The sequence below is a fragment of the Myotis davidii genome, unplaced genomic scaffold (genome assembly GCF_000327345.1).
Source record: "Myotis davidii unplaced genomic scaffold, ASM32734v1 scaffold149, whole genome shotgun sequence".
In the NCBI taxonomy this organism is placed as follows: domain Eukaryota; kingdom Metazoa; phylum Chordata; class Mammalia; order Chiroptera; family Vespertilionidae; genus Myotis; species Myotis davidii.
This window is the reverse complement of record NW_006352194.1, coordinates 5,535,998-5,545,403: the sequence shown is the minus strand read 5'-3', so window position 1 is coordinate 5,545,403 and position 9,406 is coordinate 5,535,998. Positions and strand designations below refer to the sequence as shown.

Sequence of the window (9,406 nt, the reverse complement as noted above, 5' to 3'; positions counted from 1 at the left end):
TTTTTACAGAGAGGAAGGGAGAGGGATAGAGAGTTAGAAACATCGATGAGAGAGAAACATCGACCAGCTGCCTCCTGCACACCTCCTACTGGGGATGTGCCCACAACCAAGGTACATATGCCCTTGACGGGAATCAAACCTGGGACCTTTCAGTCAGCAGGCCAACGCTCTATCCACTGAGCCAAAAAGGTTTGGCTAAAATATATTTTTTAAAGTAATACTAAAACACATTACTACATATGAACCTCAAAAATATTATGCAAAGTGAGAGAAACTAGTGACAAAAGACTACATACTATTCCACTTAGATGAAACTAGAGGCCCGGTGCATAAAATTCGTGCGGGGGCGGGCCTCAGCCCGGCCTGCACCCTCAGGGGATGCCCGACTACCCTACCCCCCTGCGATCGCCGCCGCTGGTCACCTCCCTCTCACGGGGGCAGTGCACATCATAGCGACCGGTGGTTCCACTGGTCATTCCACTGTTCGGTCAATTTGCATATGAGGGTTTTATTATATAGGATGGTCAGAATAAATAAATCTACAGAGGCAGAAAGTATATTAGTACTTTCTAGAGCAAAAAGAACTGGAGGAAATGGGAAGTCAAATAGGTTCTTTGAGTAAAGTGATGAAAATGTTCTAAAATTGATTGTGGTGATGGATGCACAATTCTGTGAATATACTCAAACACACTAAATTTGTACACACTAAATGGGTGGCTTGTGTGGTATGTGAATTTTGCCTCAATAAAGCTGTTAAAAAATGTAATGGCTTGAAGTCTAATCTTCCCTTCTTATATTGATTAAAAGCCCTCTAGAATCTGGATCCATTACCTTGAGTATTCTACCACAAGAATCCTCCACTCCAGATACAGGGATCAGGATCCTTACAACCCAGCACATACCATGCATATATAAAGCCCAAATCTTTTTTCTGCTGATGACCCATTCACTAGAATCTACTCCCCTCTGCCCTTCCAAACTCTGACTAGAGTCTTAAACTCTTCATTTTAATTTTTTAATTTCAAATTGTTTCTCATATGTCATTTTCTAGGGCCTACATAAAAGGAGTCCTCTCCCTCACTCTTTCGCTCTTACATTCCTCCACTCTATCTTTAAGATTCAGTCCTTTCCATTCTCAATGTAAAAATACTAGTCTACAAATGTTTAGTAATGGAAGGAAACTAGACTTTGGGTGGTGAGCACACAATATAGCAGTGATTTTCAACCCTTTTCATCTCATGGCACACATAAACTAATTACTAAAATTCTGCAGCACACCAAAAAATGTATTTTTTGCCAATCTGACCAAAAAAAAAATAGGTATAATTTTTATTCATTCACACAAGACGGTTTTTTGTTGTGTTTGCTGGCTGCTGTCATTTTTTTATTTGACAATCTAAGGGTAAAGAGGTCAGTGCTCCTGACTAAACAGTCAGGTATTGCATGTTTTAAAAATTCTTGTGGCACACCAGTTGAAAATCATTGCAACAGAGTATACAGATGTTGTACACCTGAAATTTATATAATGTTATTAACTAACTAGAGGCCTGATGCACGAAATTCATGCAAGGGGCTTGGCCCTCGCAGCCGCAGCGACTGCCTCAGCCCTTGGACCTTGTAGCCCCAGCTTTGTCTGGAAGGTCATCCAGAAAGTTGTCCGGATGGTCGTTCTGCTGTTAGGCCGTCTGGTCTAATTAGCATATTACACTTTTATTATTATAGATGTTACCCCAATAATGTTTTTAATGTTCTTATTTATTTTAAAGAGAGGAAAAGAGAGAGGGGGAGAGACAGATATACATAAATCTGCCTCCTCAATGCCCCATACTGGGGATTGAGCCACAACCCCTGCGTATGTCCTGACCAGTGACCTCTTGGTTCATGAGACAATGCTCAACCAATTGGACCACACCAACCAGGCTACCCCAATAAATTGAATTTTTTAAAAACACGGTAGCCCTAAACGGTTTGGCTCAGTGGATAGAGCATCAGTCTGTGGACTCAAGGGTCCCAGGTTCAATTCTGGTCAAGGGCATGTACCTTGGTTGCGGGCATATACCCAGTAGGGGTGTGCAGGAGGCAGCTGATCGATGTTTCTCTCTCATCGATGTTTCTAACTCTCTATCCCTCACCCTTCCTCTCTGTAAAAAATCACTAAAATATATTTAAAAAACAAAACAAAACAAAAAACACTGTAGCCCTGGCCGGGTAGCTCAGTTGATTAGAGCACTTTCTGCATATACCAAGGTTGCAGATTCGATCCCTGGTTACAGCACATACAAGAATCAACCAATGAATGCATAAATAACTGGAACAACAAATTGATGTCTCTCCCTCCCTTTCTGCCCTTAAAAAAATCAATTAGAAAATTGTTAAATGTCATAAAAACTAACAAATTTCAAATGTACTTAAAATACTTTAAACTATCTCAAACTTAAGCTGAGACTACATGAGAGTGAAAAACTCCTGGCTGGCAGCAAGCCAAAGAACTAGGAGTCATTTGAGAATTCAAAAGTAGCTTTGGATCCTGCAGTATTTCATGGATGCAAATCTCAGCTGCAGTTTATACACTGCTTGAAGTGATGCGCCTGGCTAATAATCAGGAAATAGTTGTTTTCATATTATATTAGTTCAAAGTATTATTCCTAAAGTAAAAATAGATGGTGTCTCATCACAGTTTATTCCAGAACCTGATTTTCCTCATTCCTCATAATGAACTAATAACTATACCATCATCACCCAGAACAAGCCAGCAACTGACCATGGCAACCTTATTGTATGGTCTCAAGCCAGCCCAATACAGACTACAAAATCTTCACTACTAAAGTCACAGAGGTGTTTAGACTGTTGGCTGAATCTAACATTAGTAAGCCAAAACCTAGTTGCCTTCCCTCAGCACCTAAAACAGTAAGCAGAACATCTATAAATATTTGTTGAATGAAATGTTAAATTAGCATGCTTCTAATATCAGTAAGTCACCAAAGAAAAGTATCACTGACCATCAGACAGACTTAGAAACAATTAATATGTTTCTACAAATCCTTCCCATCTACTTGCAGGAACAAAACAAACCTCAAACTATAATGTTCAGAATCATAAGTCATTATAATTCAAGGGTGTCATGTGATAAACTGATACCCAGAACACTTACATGACCTGCCCAAGGTAACACAGCTATTAGAATGGGAGAGTCAAACTCAAATCCAGATTTCTTTTACTTCAAATCAGGTATATTTCTCAATACACCAAGCTGAATCTACTTTACTTCACGGCTAGCAGGTACCCTTTCCAAGTCAAAGTCTAGTATCAGAAGGGCAAAGGGGTATTATGAAATGAGTGGAAAAGAGACAAGGAAAGGACCAGTCAGATCTGATATGGATCTCCTCAGACTCAAATTCCTCAGATTATAATGCAGAAGAGACTTTGAATTTATAGCAACTATTTTGATTGCCATGTTCCCTGGTAACTCCTCTAGCTTTTCTGTTTCTAATAAAAACCTGAAACGTGACTGACATTCATTTACTAAAGTCCTATGCAACAGCAACAGCAATGAAACTGGGAAAAGTAAGGCCTAACCGGTTAGGCTCAGTGGATAGAGCGTCAGCCTGCAGACTGAAGGGTCCCAGATTCGATTCCAGTCAAGGGCACATTCCTGGGTTTGCGGGCTCGATCCCCAGTAGGGGGCATGCAGGAGGCAGCCGATCAGTGATTCTCTCATCATTGATGTTTCTATCTCTCTCTCCCTCTCCCTCTCCCTTCCTCTCTGAAATAAAATAAATAAATAAATAAATAAATAATACAATTTTTTTAAAAAATATTGGGAAAAGTCAGCAGGACAGAGAAAGATTAGTAAACCTCAGGTAATTCTTACACATCCTCCTATTTTGGCTCAGGTACTAACTTCTTCTGGGAAGCCCAAATTCCAGAGCAGGCTCTTGTAGCAGTTATCATTGTACTTGCCTCATGATATTCTGTCCCCTTACCTGTCTGGACCAAGTCTTTGAGGGCAAAGATTTTATCTTAGCTTTTCAATCCTTAGACCTAGCACTTAGTCTGGCACACAGTAGATGCTGAATAAATGAATAAAAGTTGTCACTTAGGTTGTTACTTCAGTTGGCCTGCATACTGAAGGGTCTCGGGTTAGATTCCAGTCAAGGGCACATGCCTTGGGTTGCGGACACCCTAGTCGGGGCGCATGCAGGAGGCAACCAATTGCTGTTTCCCCTCTGTCTCTCCCTCTCCCTTTCATTCTTTCTAAAAACTCAAGGGGGAAAATATTCTTGGGTGAGGATTAACAAAAAAGAAAAAAATGTTGCCACTTACTAGTATATTGAAGTCCCAATATAAATGGCTAAAATGTGGCAAATCTATTTATGAGTTAAAACAGTTTTCAAGCATTTTTTAGCAGTAGACCCTTTCGTAAAAATCTTATCAGAAACTCAAGTGTGGAAACGCAACACAGTTTAAATTCTCAACTTGACCGAAAACACCTCACTTTAAGATGAATAAGCCTAGGACAGGGAGTAGCAGCAGAAGAGGCAAGAGCCTAAGTGACTCAGGCATTTGAACAACTTTCTTCCTTCGTTATCTCCATCTTACATAGGTTTTCTCTCTTTCCTAAAAGGGAATCTGCTCGCTAGGAGCACAGATCCACCTTTGCTGATGGTGGGGCTTACGAGTAGACAGATTGCTGCTGGTCACTATATGAGCTACAGAGTTCCAGTTGCTAGTTAAAATGGTGTTTTGCTGGAGGCTTTAACTTCTGAACAAGCAGAAACATGCACTAAACCAAATGTGGCAGGCTTATTACTATGCTTTAAGGCTCAGTAAAGATAATCTACTTGCCTAGCAGTATGTGGCTATGAACTAATTAAAACAAGGCACAGTATCACTGCATTCTAGATTACTCCACAGAGCTTCCTAACTGTATTACAGACCTTCCCCCAGCTATCAAATATGGGAAAGTATCCTTCCTCCATTCCCATATGCAGACTTGGTAAGGAGTCGTGTGGCACAGCAGAAAGGACATTCATGTGCTTTGGAGGCAGACACATCACAGTCTGAACTGCAGACCACCACTTATTACATGGACAGCAGTAGAAACGTTGCTTAACTTCAGCTTTTTCATCTGTAAAATACAGTATCTACTTCACTAGGGTTCTTGTGAGAATTAAAATCATGCATGTATGGCTCCTAGAACAGTAGGCACTCATTAAATGGATACTATTATTAATATTACTCAGATTCAGCTTTGGTAAAGAGGAAAAAAAGAAGAAAGCAAACACTAATGGCTTCAGCCCATAAGATAAAACTGAAATATCAACACTGAAAACATTTTAAATAATTACAATGCCAAAAAAATTTAAAAACCAAAGAATATTTTAATGTATTTTTTAATATTTTATTTTATTGATCTTAGAGAGAGAGGAAGGGAGAGGGGTAGAGAGATAGAAACATAGATGAGACAGAAATATCAATAGGCTGCCTTCTGCAAACCCCCTACTGGGGAATGAGCCCAAAACTCAGGCATGTGCCCTGACTGGGAATCAAATAGGTGACCTCTTGGTTCATGGGTTGATGCTCAACCACTGAGCCACACTGGCCCCGCAGGAATATTTATTTTAATATATCCATATCTAAGACAAAATAGCTAAGGACACAGGTCATTTTCAGATCTCCACAGGCCTTTACCAAATTTAGTTCCTTCAAAGAACCCACTGCCCTGATTTTCTTAACCAAACCGGCTGCCCCAAGACAGTAATTAGACTCCCTACAAGTGTCAGCAGCCCTGAAAAAAATTACACTCTGAGGTCTTTCCATATAAATAGAGAGAACACTATGTGTTCACAACAGACTGCAAAATTGTTCTATTAAGTCAGAACTATTTGGGCACCTGAATTCAAACTCATTTATCTTTACTTATCAGAAGGGTAAGCAATTTCCATCTAAAGGGCTAGGCTTTTAATAGAGTGGGGGCACAAAAAAAAACCCCTAAAATTGTAAGAAATGTCTTCTGTGCATGGACAGTTTTCTGGTGGAGAGTGTCTATAAGCATTCATCAAAATATCAAAGTTGTTTGTTACCCAGAAAAGGTTAAGAATCATTCTTAAAATTCTCAACAGAGCCTCTTGGAACCTCAGACTGGGAAGTTGGGGTGATCATATCCCAAGGCAAGTATTCTGAAGTGCCAATTTCATAAACTATTCATATTGGATTACATTACAAAAACTTGGAGCATATTTCTCCCTTGCTATTAGCATTTTTCATATCACTGTTTATCTTTTTTCACCACCACCACCGCCCCCCCCCGACCCCCGCCACCACTCCTGCCCATCCTTGCCTCTTTGCAGTCATAACTGAAATGGCTTTATGGGCCTCCATGCAATACTGATGCCTACCTTAAGCAGGTTCCAGTTTCTAATATTATTGCTAATATTTCCCTTCATTCCTGATTTGTCACTTGAACACTAAGTACAAATAAAGGACACCTTGTCATGTGAATCCCTTTCTAGCATTTTTACAAATTTAAAATACTAGCTGAACGTATTGAATTCAAACACAACTACACTTGAATAGTTTGAGGAACTGGAGATTTAATCAAGTCATAGATGCCCTGGCCAAGCCATCTCAGTTGGTTAGAGTGTCATCCAGATATGCCAACGTTGCGGATATAATCCCAGTCAGGCCACATACAAGACAACCAGTGAATGCATAAATAAGTGGAACAACAAATCAATGTTTCTCTATCTAAAAATCAGTCTATACAAAAAAAAAAAAAATCAGTCTATAGTATACACACAAACACACACACACACAAAAGCCTAAGCGACCATTAGGACCGGTCAACCAAAAGACCAGTTGCTATGACGTGCACTGACCACCAGGGGCAGGCGCCTAACGCAGAAGCTGCCCTCTGGTGGTCAGAGCACTCCCACAGCCAACCTCCAGCGGCCGGCCAACCTCCCGTAGTCCCTCCTCCTGGCCAGCCAGCCCAAATCGGCCTAGATCAGCCCAGATCGCCTGCCATGCTGAGGGACCCCACCCATGCACGAATTCATGCTCCGAGCCTCTAGTAAATACATAAAATGTTTTAAGCCATACAAAGAGCAACTCCAGGTTTGTACACCAGTCTTGATGTTTCAATGTATATCAACTTATCACACGATGACCATTGTATGTTCATAACACACTCCCTCAGGGTAGACTAGCAAAATTGCTCTGTTTTAATTCATTTTTAACCAAATGCCCATTACCATTGATAACATTTCACCATTGGTATGTCCTAAAGAAATCTATAACATATTTCATTTACTATACAAACTTAGATTTTAGCAATTGCAACCTTTCAGTGTGTAAAGCAAGCAGATGATAATATGGTTGTGAAATACATCAAGAAGAAAATTAATTTTACCTTCAATGACATAAGGCAAAGTAAAAACTTAAAGTCACATACAACCATTGGAAATTACATCTTAAATTTATCCTCTTTAACAATTGCTGCAGTATTAGTAACTACTTTTATGTTGCAACCAACTCAACGCTTTTTCAAGTCTTTCCTTTGCAAAATGCAGAGAAAAAGCCTACTTGAAACATGTAAGTCACAGCCAAATAACGTCACCAAATCCACTAAGCACTGTGCACTCCTTACTTTTTATCACTTTGTACATCAAGAACACAAACTATGGACTTCCTTTCACTTGTTTACTTGCCAAAACAGCTCAAAGATGCAACTAAAAAATAATTTACTTGGTGGCACTGTATAGAAACTTACAACCCTACCCAAGACCAAAAAAAAAAAAAAGACAAATTATAAAGGAATTTAAACTCACAACTATTAAATATGTTTAAGAGATCCAGCACTGAACTCCACCTTAAAGTACACAAATTAGCCAACCCTTTTTCCTCCACAGGAAAACAGCTAGGGATATTCATCAAAACCAGGGTTTCCATGAGTCACAAACATACGGTATCACTAAGCATTGTCATCAGCGAACAATTCTTAATTGAACAGAATCATATAGAATAAAAACATTATGAAATCAGTACACACATCACACTGGAACGGAATTTATCTTTACTCTGAGACACATTGCCTGGACTGAAAACAATGTGGACTAGCAATATTTAAAGAAGACACTTGACAGAAACGAAAAGGATGACCTGAAATGACTCGAGAAGGTAACTTTCCCTTCTCAAAGCAATCGATACAGACAAGAATCAAACTACACTGTGAAATAATCTGTGGACCTCACAGCGGTTAGTTTCTTACTTGCTCAAACACCCTACTCACTCCACACGTCAAAACACACGATGACAAATACAAAAACACGCCACATCTAACGTCCAATGACTACTTATTGACTTGCACAAGTTCAGCGGACCCGGGAGTGCATGATGAAATGTTAATTCTCAGGTAGGCAATACCTTTCTAAATCTCCGTGGAATTCATGAATTCGACATTTTACCCTCACCGGCTCGTTTCCCACTAAAATATCTAGCCACCAAAGCTGTCCAAAAACCCTGCAATCGCGAAAATAACGTGAAATTCGATACAATCGATAACTAGGCTTTACATACACCAGCAGCCCCGGTCCCCTCTAGACGTCAGGCCTAGGAAAAGTCAATTACAGCCCTTTAGAAATACTCAGCATAACACAAGGCTTCCAAGAAGTGAGACTTTTGGGGGTGAAGGGTAATGTCAGTTAACTTCCTCTTCCTTTAAAAAAGGTCAAAGACAGGGAAGCGTCCGGTGTAACATTTCCTCCTTAGATCACGTTCCACCACAAAACCACAACTCCCCCGATCGCTTAAAAAAAAAAAAAAAATAGCCGGAGGAAATGTGCAATTTCACCGTAGATTTTTAAATCCAACTTACCTCGGAAATGAGCTGATTCGTTTCAAACAGGAAATTTACCAATGAAGTTTAATATGTATCAATAACAACAATCGGGGAGCCCACCGTGCCCCGCTGCAGGGGGGAGCCGAAGGGAAGCGAGGAGGAGGGTGTAGTCCTCACAACAATCAGAGCACAGCCTTGCCTGCAGGGCTGATCCCAGGCACCCGCAAATTCTGCCGAATAAAGGGCTGGGGGGCTGGAGGGGGGGAGTGGCGAGAAGGGGCAAGGCTCCCCCTGCTCTGAAAGGGAAGAGCTGCAGAAGCAAGGCCGAGTGGAGCCGGTTCCACCGAATCGCAGAAGATCCCGGGGTCCCCCGCAGTACTGCTGCGGGGGCACCCCAAAAGCTCCAGCCAAGCCCGGCGCAGGGGGTAGAGGAGCCGTCCCTTTTCCCCGGCTGGGCTGTGGCAGCCGGCAGGAGGGTCCCCAGAACGGCCACCGCCCCCCAGCTCTGCAGCGAAGGGAGCCGAAGGGCCGGTAGAAAAGGTGAAAAGGATACTGTTGGGGCGCCTG

The 9,406-nt window shown here is 41.1% G+C and overlaps 1 protein-coding gene across 20 annotated transcripts in view; it reads right to left on the bottom strand.

Moving 5' to 3' along the window:
* The window catches only part of EIF4G3 (eukaryotic translation initiation factor 4 gamma 3), a 272,633-nt gene extending 263,562 nt beyond the window's left edge, over nucleotides 1-9,071 (bottom strand). For 10 of the 20 annotated variants that reach the window (XM_015557218.1, XM_015557219.1, XM_015557207.1 and 7 more), the window contains exon 1: nucleotides 8,876-9,068. The gene's annotated coding sequence lies outside the window, so the exon portion shown is untranslated. Of the gene's footprint in view, nucleotides 1-8,875 lie in introns of all 20 variants that reach the window. The other 10 variants (XM_015557214.1, XM_015557215.1, XM_015557221.1 and 7 more) reach the window with 5 other exon arrangements.
* Nucleotides 9,072-9,406: the final 335 nt, after the last annotated feature.